Genomic DNA, 15,342 nt, shown 5'->3' on the forward strand with positions numbered 1-15,342 from the left:
CCTAGGTTCATGTACCCAAGTTTTTCTCATATGGAAATTTATTTGGCTCTAAAAGTGGGTGTGGCCTACATAAAAATGGCAAACAATGTATGTAGAAACTCTGTTGGGCAATGTTTAATTTGCTACCCAGTATTAAAACTGAAAGCTGGTGTGTATAAATCAGCCTGTCTCAATCAAGAACTGCGTTCCTATTTTGAGATAGGTTTTTAGTTGCATTTTAATACTGTAGGGCACACTAGAGATAAAAGAAACAAGTGAAAAGAAAGTGTATATGTGGAAGTTAATTGGCTGTCTCCCCACCTGCTATAATGAGATTTATTGAAGTAGTTGATGGGAGATTTAGTTAACTTAAATGTTTAAAAAAACAGTGGTATTTTCTTAGGTTTGACTTTCAATAATAAACTTATTTTTCTAGAATATAAGCGCATTAAAGATGGGCAGCAGAGCAAGGGTACCTTTAAAATGACCACATATTTCAAACTTTTTGTTCTAAGTTATTCACATCATCTTACAATTAGGCTGTTTTGATGAGATTGTGGATGAAAGGAAATTCTTGTTACAAACGCACACAATACAAGTTTATTGTGACAGTAATTTTCAATTCATGCGCAATGTAGAGTAGTTGGAGCCATTGGATCTTAAGAACACAATTACAATGCACACACTTCAAACTGTTTAGGTGTAGAATTTTCAGCAAGAATTAATAAATTATCTTGGCTATTTGCATTTGTTATATTTCATTGTATTTTTTTCCCCCTTTAGTAAATAAGATCAGCCTGTGATGCACATGTGACAACTTTAAACTAAACCATGATCACCCTAATCTTTTTCTGCAGAAAACTTTCAGTCCGCAAACGCTTTTGTACATTTATTTATGGTCACCACACAACAATATATAGGTTTTTAGTGCCTTGTTTTTCTAACTACTTAACTTTTTTAAATGCACATCTGTAATTCACCTACTTAACCATCAATGCTTCTAGCATAATACAGAATATTGTTTACAGAAAGGAAAAATAAACTGTGCACTTAATTTTACAAATGCTATATACTTGACAAGATTCCTGCTGTAGTGATTGGCAGTGTTTAGTTATGATTACATTTCTAAAAGCACGTTTATTCTATATAAGTATGTTTTAATGTAACTATTAATCTATTTTAGATTCTGGAAAGATCTCTGATTTTACTGGACTCTAGAAGAACACACAATTGTAAGTAAAAACTTGTATGGCATCACCTACACAAATAATGTTTGAAAATCCTTTCAGTGTATCTTTTAAGCATCTTCAGTATTTATCATTTTTTTTATTTTTTCCCCCCTTATTTCTACCCTGTAATAATCAGGGATGCAAGATAAATGTTCAACTCAACAATTGTGGTGCACTGGGGTAAAATGTTAAAAATTGGCAAAGTATGAAGAAATGTGCTCTGACGAGCGCTGTTGATTTACAATCATACTGCAAACTACGTTACAATATCCACAGTAGAATCAAAGTTAATCATTCAAAATGGCAAAATACTGAAACCATCAATAAATAAAATTCTAATATGTAAAGAATAATAAAAACTATGTGAAATGCTCGTTAGTGAATTTATATATTGAGCCCATTTTGTGACCCTTGCTGTAATAGCCAACAGGGCCATTCCACATCAAATCAACACAATTTTAGAAAAAAATCTACCTTACATTCTCTAATGTCAATTAAATTTGGTATAATTGCTACCATGGGTGTAAAGAAAACCCCCAAATCTTAAGCTGATATGTGCACTGATTTTGAAGTTATATCCCTTTTTAAAGCTGCGATATTTTTTTTTTTTCATTCCAATAGCATTTGTAGCTTATCTTATTGCACTAGAGGGTTGGGCAAGGTCTCATTTTAAAACACTTTTTTATGGACTTTCATATGAGTGTGTATATATATATATATAACACAACAGTATGTTTCGAATAAAAATGTAAAATATTCAAAATCAAAATTTTGATTTTCTCAAAAAGCCATATTTTTACATTTTTGAAAAACATCTAAAAAATTATTTATAATAAATTCCGAAACTTTTATTTTGGGATCATCTGCTATAAGAGCTTTCAGTTTTGAGTGATTCATAAAAATTGTATTAAGATCCTTCTGAGAAAATCGACAAAACAATAGTTTTCCACTTCATTAGAGGAACGAATGTTCTTCAAGTTTGTTTTGGGGGCAAGATTTTACAGACAGCGCCTGCTCCCACTTCTGCACAGGCGTGTAAACTTAAGTGGAAAGACACTGTACGTGGAAAGACACTTCTATTGTATTGAATAGTTCTGCCTTTTACAGATACTAGTTAGGTTTGGGAGGGCTTTAATTAGTGAAGAAAAGCCCCTTGGTCACTAATTTAAGCCCACCCAAACCATACCTGACCCTGGACCATTTGTGTCACATTTGAAAAACCGGAGTGTTTATTTACCGTGGAGTATCATATCGGGAGAATGTGTGCTGGGAGCAGGGAGGAACAGCAGCTTGGAGAAGGGGTGCTGGGAGGGAGAGACGCAGCAGACTAGGAGCTACACTGTACTCCCAAGAAGAAGTCTCAGACACCCGGCCAGGCAGAGAAGATAAGGCACAGCCCATGAGGCTGCTGCTGATCTCCACAGGTCAGAGGAGCATGTGATGGACTCCTCCAATTAGAGCTCAGCACATGCTCCTCTCACCCCTCAGCAGAGTCTCATGGGAATTATTTCCCCGACTCCCCGGTAGCCCAGACCAAGCCTGCTGTGGTGTTTAGAGAAGTAAAGAAGAATAAAGTTGGAGGAAAGTGACAGATACCTTATTGTTTCAACCCATTTAAAAAGGCTGCTCATGCTTCTAATAGGAAGGGGTTGAGAATGTTTCTGAATGGGTGACTAAATTATTTTCTGACATGCCAAAAGTTGCAAAATTTTGTGCCAGCTGCAGAAAACAACTTGGGACACTTTGAAAAGATCAAGAGGGTCATTGTTCAGTTCCTCAAGATAACGTGATATCCGCTCTCTTGCTGACATCAGAGGTTATGTAATTTGCTGTCTATGACAGCAAATGATGGCTCACGTTTATTCTGGAGAAAGATGGAAAACATCAATGAAGTGAAAGTGACATTCCTCCATCCTGCTGGTCCATCACCATCTTTATCATACCCAAGGAAGCCGGATGTTTTATGGATTACTCTGGTAGATGTTCTGTGTAAGGTGAATCCCGTTAACTCCAACATGTCTAATGTACACCCTTTCTGAAAAGGAAATGCTAAAAATAAATGAAGCCTTTCAAGTAGCACCATCCATCCAGAGCAGCAGCCCCAAATGGTAATGATCAGTAGTAAGTGTTCTTAAAATATGTGAAAGTCATAAGATGTTTTAAATATTTCAGTATTAACATAATGTCATTGCACATAATATACATTAAACACATTGTTTAAGGAGATTAATGAACAGGCCTAGATAGTTCTCATTTTCATTATTTTAACTAGCAGTACAAAGTGATAGCTCTTGTAGCAGATGATCCCATTATGATCCTGACATAAAACTTTGGGTATCAACAACAGTGTGATTAAGTTTTGAGATGTTTTCAGAAAATGTAAAAACATGGCTTTTTTTTTAAAAAAAAACAAAAAAAACTAAATTTTGACATTTTACTTTGTTTACAAAAAAATAAAAATACTGCTGTGTTATATCATATGAAAGAACAGAAAAATGGGTTTAAAACAAGACCTTGGCCAATTCTCTAGCTCAATCGGGATCTACAAATACGATTTAAAAAAATGTTGAAAGCAAATATTTTGTTAAGCGCAAATTTAAAGGCATGTAAATTCAAAACCAGTGTACATTTCGGCCTAAGATTTGGGTGTTTTCTTAACACCCACGACCGCATTTATTATCCCAAATTTCATTGCAAACTGAAACTGTCAATTTGAAACCCTGTGTTGATTTGATGTGGAATGACCCAACAGCATTTAACAGCAAACCAATTTCCATCTTGTGGTATTATCGGAATATGTTGAAATTGCTGAGCAGATCAGTTAAGTGCTTACTCTGAGTTAAAACACACCAATATGTTTAAACACAATGAAAATAAAGAAAGTAATATGATTTGAATTAGATTCATATACCTTTCTGCAATACCAAGCTAATAGCAATTTGCCCTGCTCAGGCAAAAAAATATGCAGGTAGAATTATAAAAATAATAATTACACTTACCGTATATACTCGAGTATAGGTCGACCCGAATATAAGCCGAGGCACCTAATTTTACCAGAAAAAAATGGGAAAACTTATTGACTCGAGTATAAGCCTAGGTTGGGAAATGCAGCAGCTACTGGTAAAATTTTTTTGCCTACTTTTCCTAGCTCACATAGATGGCAGAGGCAAGATGAGAGACAATGAGATCGGTTGGGCTTCACAAAGTGACATGAGCATACCGGGTTTATGCTTAACTCTTTTACTGCCCAGAGGCAGCCTCATCTATCAGCCTGATGAAATCACCTAGGAAAAAATCTTGATAAAATCAACTGTGCTTTTTTGTGAAACACACTCAGCACTGATAGGATTACAAAGGTTTAAATTAAGTACCAAATAATCACAACCTTATCACAGGGTGAATTTATAGTCACCAGTCCCGGATTGCTGTCTACTGATGCAGTCCTTGGGTCCTTCACTTCTCTGCCAGCGTTGGTATATCCCAGTTAAGTCACAATACATTACCATATGTCACCTAACAGCACTTGGGGCATAGCGATTATTACGTATTGTAAAATCATGATTTCACATATTTTGGATAATATTTAGAAATTACGGATCACTGATTCCTTACCTAACTACTGCTAGCAGTGATATGAAAAGATAAAGAGTACAATTTGCAATTCCGTTTTTAAGTATTTGCATTTCTCTCAGAACAAAATGGACAACCCCTATAGTTTAATACATTTTAGAGAAAAGCAAAACTGTTGCATCAATGTGTTGTAATAATATAAACATAGTCCTGGGAAAATATCTTGACAGAAGTTCAGACATTTTTGGAATAATAGACATGCCAACAGCATGATGCTACCTATCACAGATGATGCCAAAGAGAGCGCATCAAACGTACATAGGACAACATAGCATAATAAGTTAAACCTCTATGGTGTATATTTCTGCTGCCTTCTTGTACATGAGAGTTACTTACTTTACTTACCTTGTAGATGTGAGGATCTGCAATCGGCACACAAGGCACACAAACGTAGTAGATTCAGTTTTTTACTTACCCCCGCAGTGGAACGCATGCTGACAGGAAGTTCGGCTTTTGCATTCTAAATACACAACTTCCTGTCAGTGGAACGCACATGCGTTCCACTGCGGAAGTTAACAGCTCAGGAACAGGAGACCAGGTAACTTCACCCGTGTATAAGCCGAGAGGCCCTTTTCAGCATACAAAAATGTGCTGAAAAACTCGGCTTATACACGAGTATATACGGTATATACTTGCACAGCATGAAATAAAATGCACCATGTACTTTAAAGCATAAAATTCTAATCACTGCCTACACTATACTATGCATTATAATTGTTTTTTTATTTATTAAATGTCAAATCTGTAATGGAATTTGAAAACACCCTGTTGAAGACCAAAAGACTGTAAAAATAGTGACAATGATTACAAACGGTATTCGACATGTGGTCGCGATTGCTGGGGATTATATCGTTGTGCGTTGTCGAATCTAAGAACCACATGAAAACTGTGCCAAACTGAAAGGAGAACTCTCTTGATCAGGCCCTCTTCTATGACATCATTGCCTGGTATGCTTACTAGGCATGTGTTTCATGTCCAACTCAGATGCTTCATCATGGTTGAGACTTCAGGGATCATAAAAGCATTTTATTGGCAGCCAGAACAATGAAAACAATTTAAATTAAACATTTTAAACCCATAACACATGGTAGTTTGATTCTTTGTTTAAACCGAAGGGGTTAAGTCTTTCATATGTAGATCCATTTTTTTTTCTATTTGCAGGAGTCTTGTATTTACCTTTGCAATTCCCCATATAAACCTGCTGCATACTACTGAAGTGTATGCAGTTGGGGCTGTCATGATGACCCACAAGAGCATGATTAGCTATTGGACTCAAAATGTTTCTACAACTAAGAGCATCTTACATGTGCCAAACTCTGGCGATTTGAATTAATGTTTTAGTTTTGCCTACATATATCTTGCCACAATTGTAGAGAATCAAACTAAATCTAATGTGCCAAAATTAAAAAAATCTTTGTTCTTCTATATTTTAAAGCTCCTGATGGAAGGCTTGGGCAAGGAATAGCTAGACGCTAAATTATTTTTAAATTGGGAACATGTCACTAACAAAGAGGGGTGTAGAGCCAATAAACTGAACTGAATCAAGTGTCCGTATGAATCCAGTCTTTCCCAATGCATCTCTCTAAATGCTTATGGATGGACAATGATTGTTATTGAACAAAAGATCTTTTCTATCGGTGTTACTTTGGAAGAAAAACAGATTTCCGAAAACAAACACATGGCACAGCTATGGGGGGGGGGGTGCTTCTGCCCCCTCTTATGCAAAACTTTACTGGTGGGAGACTCAAATTAAATTTTGCATATTTGCACAATATGTACACAGATATCTTATCCAAATGAAAATTGGTCAAAGAATGTGCACATACTGTATGTATATATGCATCAGTGTCTAGCAGTTTATTAAGTACCAATCATTCTTTGTCCATTCCTATTGGTGGGTGTTTCAATTTTGGTCATTGTAAAGCCTGTAAATATATACATAAGACCAGTATCTTTTCAGACACTGATGATAAACTAACCCAATAGTGCCACCATTAACCGTCTTGATCTTATATATTTTATTACTTCTCTGTGACATGTGAATTCCGTTACCAGATTTTGGAACATGTAGGAAATGTTCCTAATACTAGAAACCTCATAATACCTATTAAAGCTCTTGTGGCTCATCATGACGGCTCAGACTGTCTACACCTCGGTAGTGTGCAGCGTGTTTCTATAGGGAATTGCAGGGGTAATTTGTCTACCAGACTCCTGCAAATAGAAACACAAGATGAAAGACTTAACCCCTTAGGTTTAAACAAAGAATTGCAGTACCATGTGTTCTTTATAGGTTTAACGTTTTTAATTGAATTTATTTTCATTGTTCTGGCTGCCTATAAAATGCTTTGTTTGTTTCCTTATGTCCTAACGTTGGCAAAGCACCTGAACTGGACATGAAACGTATGTCTGGTATGCATCACACATGGGGGTCCGTTCAAATGAGTTCTTCCTTCAGTTTGATGCTATTTGTCATGTGACTTAGTAACACTCAAATATCAGTATACTCTCTGGCAATGCTGGTCACAACTCTAATACTGTATCTAGCCATTGTTCCCATTTTTTTAAAATAATTTTTTTTTTTTTTTAGGCCTTTTTAAATAGGGTATCTTCAATTTCCATTACACATTTGACGTTGTTTTCATCTATATATTCTATCGATTTATAAGGTATATAGTATAGGCAGTGACTAGAGTGGTTGTTGAATTAAACAATACAGAGTACTTTATTTCTTGGTGTGTAAAAATATTATTTGTTTCTCTTTGTTTGCTTGTAGTCATATTTTTTTATTTTTTTTTATTTTATTCTGTCCATGTTTCTTTCCCAACAGTGCTGTAGTGACTAGTCTAGTATTGAAGGTAAGGTAAATGAAAGCAGATTCAAATCATATTGACACCAGCACTTTTTCACATAGTATTTAAACATGTCTGTGTGCATTAGCTCGGAGTACAAAACTGAAGTGATCATTACATCTCTCTTCAAATTAATACTATAACATGGAAATTAGTTTGAGGTTACTGTTTACATATTATAGCAATGGTCAAGACATTTATGTTTATTTCACTAATAAAGTATTAACATCATTGTTTTGCGTCCTTTCGTGTTTGGATGGGAATGTAATGTGTGTCAGCTACTTTAGCCGTATGCGTTTGACAGGTTGGGTACGATTTACCTATGACGAGTATTCAGACATGGAGAACCCCTCCAAAAGAACTCTGAAATTATGAAAAAAAGACTTTAAAATAAACAGACACCTTCAACCCGACGCTGGACATCTCCGATGAAAACACTATGTGGACAGCAGCCGATTCCGATTCAACAAGTGTTTGGCAGTGCAGGCTGACGTCATCACAATGTCTGTTTATTAATAATTTTGTTTTTGTTTTGATGGGATTGTGCATGTCAGAATAGTGGTAAACTATTACCACCGATTTGACAAACTTCAAAATGAACACTTCTCCTTTGGACCTTTCACGTATCACATGAGTACAGAGTGTTGTGTGTGTGTGAGAGAGAGATATATGTTTGTGTGTGTATCTATATCATTAGGTAGCAGCATTCCCCTTTGGATTTTTAACAAATCCTAATTGTCAATACAGGGTGTGTACTACTTAAAAATTAGTGGTTTGTAATTTTTATGACGTTTTTGCTTTTACACTTTATCCCTGTTTGACACTGCCTGGTCGAAACTAGGGGTGTGCACCGGCCACTTTTAGTGTTTTGGGTTCTGGGTTCTGATTAGCTTGAGGTTTTGGGTTCTGATTTATTTTTAAAAAAGCATAAAAAGTGCTAAAATCCAGTTTTTGGTTTTTTTTCCACTCCTACGCTATTATTAGCCTCAATAACATTCAATAACAATCATTTCCACTAACTTCCAGTCTATTCAGAACACCTCACACCTCACAATATTGTTTTTAGTCCAAAACGTTGCACCAAGGTGTAGCTGGATGTCTAAGCTAAGCGACACAAGTGGGCGGCACAAACACGTGGCCCATCGTAGGTGGCTGTGTAGGCTTGAATGGCCTTTTTCTGCTTCTCCATCCTCTGCAGCATATAGAGGGTGGAGTTCAAGCGTGTCACTACCTCTTGTTTTTGTTGATGGCAGGGCAGGTTCATGCTTTTTTGATGTAGTAGGAACAGTGAACGTAATTTAATTACTTTAATATCTGATACTAAGCTTTCTGGACTGCGTAGTGGAGTGGCCCCGGTACCCAATTTGGTACCGGGGCCACAATACCTCCTTCAAATTGTCTGAATTCCACTGCACAGATGGCGGACACCGGATGCACGTCTAACACCAACATAGCTGTTAAGACCGCAGTTATCTGCTTTTCTATTGGATGACTACTGTCGTACTTCGTGCTCATGGCAAACGACTGTTGGACGGTCACATAATGCCAAAAAAAGAGTTGCAAAATGGAACTGTCCTTGGGGCCTTCCCACAAACAACTGTGGCTGAAATGATTGGTTTGTTTGGGCCTCCACACCAAAAAAAACAATTCATCTCTCCCTGTACAAACTAAACAGGCTCTACTGAGGCAAGATGTCGTCCTCATCCTCATCGTCTGATTCCTCTCCCCCTTCAGTGTGTACTTCCTCATCCTCACACATTATCAATTCGTCCCCGCTGGACTCCACAACCACAGGTCCTTCTGTAGTATCTGTAGGCCAGTGCTGTACTTCATTGAGGAATTGATTATTCATTTTTATGAACATCATTTTTTCAACGTTCTGCGGAAGCAACCTCCTTCGCCGCTCACTGACCAGGTTCCCCGCTGCACTAAAAACTCTTTCCGAGTACACACTGGAGGGGGGACAACTCAGGTAAAATAGAGCCAGTTTGTACAGGGGCTTCCAAACTGCCTTTTTTTCCTGCCAGTAACAATATGGACTGTCTGACATGTCTATTTGGATGGTGTCAGCAAAGTAATCATCCACCATTTTTTCAATTGTGACAGCATCCAATGCAGCGACAGTAGACATGTCTGCAATGGTTGGCAGGTCCTTCAGTCCGGACCAGATGTTCTCCGCATCCCTGCCAGCGGGTCTTTTAGGAAAACTGAGCTTTTTCCTCGCAGCCACAGGTGTGGAAGAAAATGCAGGTGGAGCTGTTGGCATGTCACGGTCCTCTTCAGAGGACAATCTCCTGACCAGCAGGTCTTTGTTTCCGGCGGACACAAGTCTACAGCGGTGCAGAGACACAACATACGCTTTAAACCGAGGATCCAGCACGGTGGCCAGAATGTATTCCTCTGACTTTAAAAGAGTGACCACCCTCGGATCCTGGCAAAGCGTACGAAGGGCTTCATCTACAAGAGCTACATGCTTTGTTGAATTGCAATGCTTTAACAGCTCCTCCCTCACTTTCTCCAGCTGCTTCTGCAACAGCCTGATCAGGGGAATCGCCTGACTCAAGCTGGCAGTGTCGGAACTGACTTCTTGTGTGGCAAGTTCAAACGGCTGGAGAACCTTGCACAACACGGAAATCAGTCTCCACTGCTCTTGACTCAGGCGCATCCCCACTCCTTTGCTTATGTCGTAGGTGGCTGTGTAGGCTTGAATGGCCTTTGGCTGCTCCTCCATCCTCTGCAGCATATAGAGGGTGGAGTTCCAGCGCGTCACAACCTCTTGTTTGAGGTGATGGCAGGGCAGGTTCAGACTTTTTTGATGTTGCTCGAGTCTGCGGTAGGCACTGGCAGAATGCCGAAAGTGTCCACTCGGCAAGGACAGAGCACTGGACACAAGGACAGAGCACCACTACCCTACACACCCTCCCTCTTCCCTGATGTCAATACATTTTTGCACTAGGAAACCTTTTTGTTATTCATCTTTATCTCCTAAATGTCTGTGTCCCAACTTTTGTAGAGGGCAGAATAATAAAAACTTGTAGCTAATCAGATCATTAAATTATTCACAGCAGCGCAGATTATTTCAGGTGCATGCATTGATCTGCCCTACAGGATGTGACAGGGAATGATATTAAGAGGGGATTGTAGGCAAGCAGAAGGCTACAGCGCTAGATAGTGAAAGGTACATGGTCCTCCAACAGCACTGAGTTGTAACATAAGGTTAAAAAATAAATGTAACAAATCTGTCTGAAACATACAAATATAAAATCTATTTAATAAAATTCAGTGCATTTGGCCAATAACACTATCTTATCACACAGCTATATTATGTAGAATATGTAATATAATATACGTCTACAAACTGATCAAATAATGCAAACAAAATTGGCAAATAATATTCATTACTGGAAACGCCAAGAATCCAATTTACACAACATTCTAATATAAATAGAGCAACTTGTCCTTCAAAGAAGAGATGTTCACTGACTCCCGTGTTTTTGGTTTTGGATCTGGATTTTTTTTTTTTTTTTTTTTCCTAGAAAGATAGCTAAAATATGCTAAAATCACACATTTTTTTTTGTTTTCCTACATTATTATTAACCTCAGTAACACTAATTTCCAGTCATTTGTAGTCAATTTTGTCCACCTCTCAGGTCACAATATTATTTTCATCCACTTTCGGACAAAGACTGCAGTGAGCTAGCTGGATGCTAAGCCACAGATCAGCAGCACAAACACACAGCAGTTCATAGCACATCTAGGAAACATTGCCGCAGTGGCAGAAAAGTTAAGTGGTGCAAGATGGGATTGTCCTTGGGGCCCTCCCACTCACCCTTATGTAAAATATTGAAAAGGACATGTACAGTTTAATAAAGCAAGCACTCCATTGTCAAGGAGTGGTACTTTTGTGGCTGAAGTGCTTTGTTTGTTTGGGCCCCACAAAACAAGCTACCAACAGCTTAGCTGCCTTAAGCCCAACAGTGCTACCAATGAACTCTATTATTAAACCATGTCTGCTCTTGCTGCATCTTTAATCTCCCCTCTGAATACCTCCCCTTCATCCCTGAAAAACTTTCAAACTTATATAGACGCAGGAATGGATATTACAGCTGGCATTACATCTGCTTCACACAGACTGTGACACGGAACAAGTGGGCAGCATGAAATCCGTCCTGTTGGAATACGCTGCATTGAACAGAGATTTAAACTAATATATTGATGCTGTTGAAGAGACTGTACTTAAATTAAAACTTGACCCACCAGATGAGATCCTGGATTTAAGGGAGCTTGTACACGAGAGATACTCTGCACTTCAGAAGAATAATACAGAGGAGGCCCTGAGGCAGGATGATAAATATAGATGGTGGGGTTAGTTCAGCGCTCCCTATACGAGATGTTGGTGTAGCAGCCACTAGGGACGGGAATTGGGGACTGGATGGAAGGGTGGGGGGCAGGGATGAAGTAACGGGTAAAGGGTAGCTCAACCCTGTTGATCAATGCCAAAAAATATATAATCCCTGGGCGCTTGTGAGATAATGTTGCTGACAGAGTGAACATAAGTAATAATCATTTATTAAATACAAAAATGGTGAGTTGCAACTCAAATGCCATTACAGTAAACAATGTGGAAATATACATCCATATTAGATGACAAGGTATTAACATACCGCAGCTAAGCTGTAGCCCTCCAAGGGTAAGTCCGTTTACCACCCTTTTATCTGGTTGTTGCCCGTGGGATCCACCTGCCCAAGCGTCATTCAGGACTAAATCCCACATCCAGCACTTGTACTAGGACTGGCATTGATTAGCCATACAAGACTGTTATTTGGTTGTAATTTGGTTATTTCCTATGGGACTTTCTATTTTGTGGACAATTTCCCAATACTGGCATCTACAAGGATCACAGTTTATTGACCAACTGTTGGTCCGGACTGCTACCATACAAGCGGCATCATTGTGTTAACACTGTGGTTTTTCATTGCACATAATTTGCATTTGTGGTCATTACACCTTTACTCTTATCTGCTTATGTATGTTAATACCTTGTCATCTAATATGGATGTATATTTCCACATTGTTTACTGTAATGGCATTTGAGTTGCAAATCACCATTTTTGTATTTAATAAATGATTATTACTTATGTTCACTCTGTCAGCAACATTATCTCACAAGCGCCCAGGGATTATATATTTTTTGGCATAAATTTTTAGGATGATAAATGTCTTGTTTAAAGAACAGCTAAGAGACCTAAGAAAACAAATGGGTGTGTCACCGGCCCATGCAAATGAAGACGAGAAGTCGCCGTCACCCAGTGCACTTCTATAACACAGTTGAAGATGGTAAACCCAGTGAAAAACAAAGTATGTGGTCACATGTATGAGAGAGAAGCAATTGAAAGGATGATTGAAAACCAACTTCAGCACTTATTGCACATGTAGGTAACATTGGCACACAGTGGTAGCTGAAAGGAGAAGTATTGCATGATAGAATTGTCCTTGAGTACATTCCCATCCACCCTTATAATGGATCTTAAAAAGGACATTCAACTTTAACAAACCAAGCACTTCATTGACAAGGAGGGCCACTTTAGTGCTTGGTTTGTTTGGGCCCCCCACAAAACAAGCCAACAAATGGGCTTATGGTAGCTAAGGTAACAGTGCTGTCAATGAACTCTACAGTGCCAAGATGATGTCTTCATCTTCAGCCTCACCCTCACCCTCATCAGTGTGTATATCATCCTCACACAATACTAATTAATCCCTGCTTAAATCCACCATTACAGAAGTCTCTGTACTGTGATCTAAATGCCAGTAAAGGCCTTCCTCATGGAATTTGTAGTTCATTTTGATGGACATCATCTTTTCCTCACTTTTAGGAAGTAACCTCCTACGCCAATCATCAAGGTTCTCGGCTGTGCTGAACCCCCCCCCCCCCCCCCCCCAGTATGTAAAGAGACTGTCTGACATGTCTATTTCTAGGCTGTCATTAAAATAATCCTCCACCTATCTTTAAATGTTGATAGTAGGAACAGTTGGCGTTACGGCAGAGGTGCCTCGATTTTTGGCCAATTCTTTTGGAAAAGACCAGAAGTCAAAATGTTCTGCTGCATCATCCTTCGATCTCTTAGGAAAGCTTCGTTTTTTTTCCTAGCAGCAGTAGCCTGAGAAACTGAAGAAAGGGACGCCATCGTGCCAGGTACCACTTCAACTTGCTCACCAGGAGCTCATTGCATCTCTTGTGATCTGGGGCAATTGGAAATAGAGAATATATAGCTCTTAAACCTAGGGTCAAGCATAGTCGTCAAAATGTAGTTATCCGATTTCCAGAAATTGAGCACTCTTCGATCCTTGCAAAGCGATTAAAGTACTTCATCTACAAGTTCGACATACTTGGCGTAATTTCTTTGTTGCATCTCCTCCAATTTTTCAAGGTGCTTTTCCAAAAGTCTAATTAAGGGAATCGCTTTACTCAAGCTAGCAGTGTCTGAACTCGCTTCACAGGTGACTACTATGAATCATTTCAGCACCTGGCACAACACTGAAAGTATTCTCCACTGCACTAAAATACATTTCCCCTCCTTTCCCCATATATTGTGGCTTAAGCGTGGATGACTTTTTGCTGTTCCTCCATCCTCGCAAGCATATAAAGTGTGGAATTCACCCTTGCTTCAGTTGGTGGCAGGGCAAAATAAATTGTTCTTGCAGCTGCTGCAATTTTCTACATGCTGTTGCAGAATGCAGAAAATGTCCCGTAATTTTTCGGGCCACAAACAGCATCTCCTGCACATCCCTGTCATTTTTCAAAAGGCTCTGTACCACCAAGTAATTGTGTGAACAAAACAGGGAATGTGATGTAATTCACACAGCTGTAATGCTGTCAATATTGGTGGCATTATCATAAATGACACATTCTCAGGAGAGTCCAAACAGGATAAGCCATGTTGCAATGACATCCCTCAGTTTTTCAAACAGGTTGTCATTGGTTTGTCTCTTCTCTTTCTTTATAACTTTATTTATGACCTTTCTTATGGTCTTTCTTTATGACCCAGATCTCAAGAGATGCAATGAGCTTCTGGTCAGAAAGTTGACAGCTCTACATGACACAACGACATCCCCTCCTTCAGTTTCTCAGGTAACATCTGCTAGGTAACTTGGCTTTCTCAAGAGACTCAGTGGGGATGCAGATGAGTCAGTAAAACATTTGGTCTGGTGTAAAAGAATTGGCCAAAAATCAGTTCTGTCGTAAAAAGAACTACACATTTCACAATGAAAGCCATTACCGGCAATTACATCAAAGTACAGAGACTTCTGTAATGGTGGATGAATTAGTATTGTGTGAGGATGATGTACACACTGATGAGGATGATGACAGTGTAGATTGCAGGTGCTGGGATCTAGCTGAGAGAAGAGAGCTAACTGATGCTGGTATGCTTGTTAATATTTTGGGTGGAATGTCATGCTGGCAATTTTATGTTTTTCTACAATAAACTTTCACCTTTTATTAGAGGATTTTTGTTTTTTTTTTGTTTTTCTTTCTTAAAAATTTAAAATAAAGCTGTGCCTTTTTTAGTTTCATTGGCTTAAAACCACTATGCATTTGAACATAGGCTTTAGCATATGACCTAGAGGGATTAGTATCATCATGACTAAGACTGGAG

The 15,342-nt window shown here is 38.6% G+C and overlaps 1 protein-coding gene across 3 annotated transcripts in view; it reads left to right on the forward strand.

Annotated features, from left to right (window-relative positions):
- The window catches only part of ZNF644 (zinc finger protein 644), a 56,205-nt gene that overhangs the window by 12,384 nt on the left and 28,479 nt on the right, over positions 1-15,342 (forward strand). For 2 of the 3 annotated variants that reach the window (XM_075182397.1, XM_075182398.1), the window contains exon 2: positions 1,163-1,211. The exons of the other annotated variant lie outside the window; for it this stretch is intronic. The gene's annotated coding sequence lies outside the window, so the exon portion shown is untranslated. The remainder of the gene's footprint in view (positions 1-1,162; positions 1,212-15,342) is intronic. 3 annotated transcript variants of the gene reach the window in all.

This window comes from Mixophyes fleayi, chromosome 8, assembly GCF_038048845.1.
Source record: "Mixophyes fleayi isolate aMixFle1 chromosome 8, aMixFle1.hap1, whole genome shotgun sequence".
NCBI classification, from domain to species: domain Eukaryota; kingdom Metazoa; phylum Chordata; class Amphibia; order Anura; family Limnodynastidae; genus Mixophyes; species Mixophyes fleayi.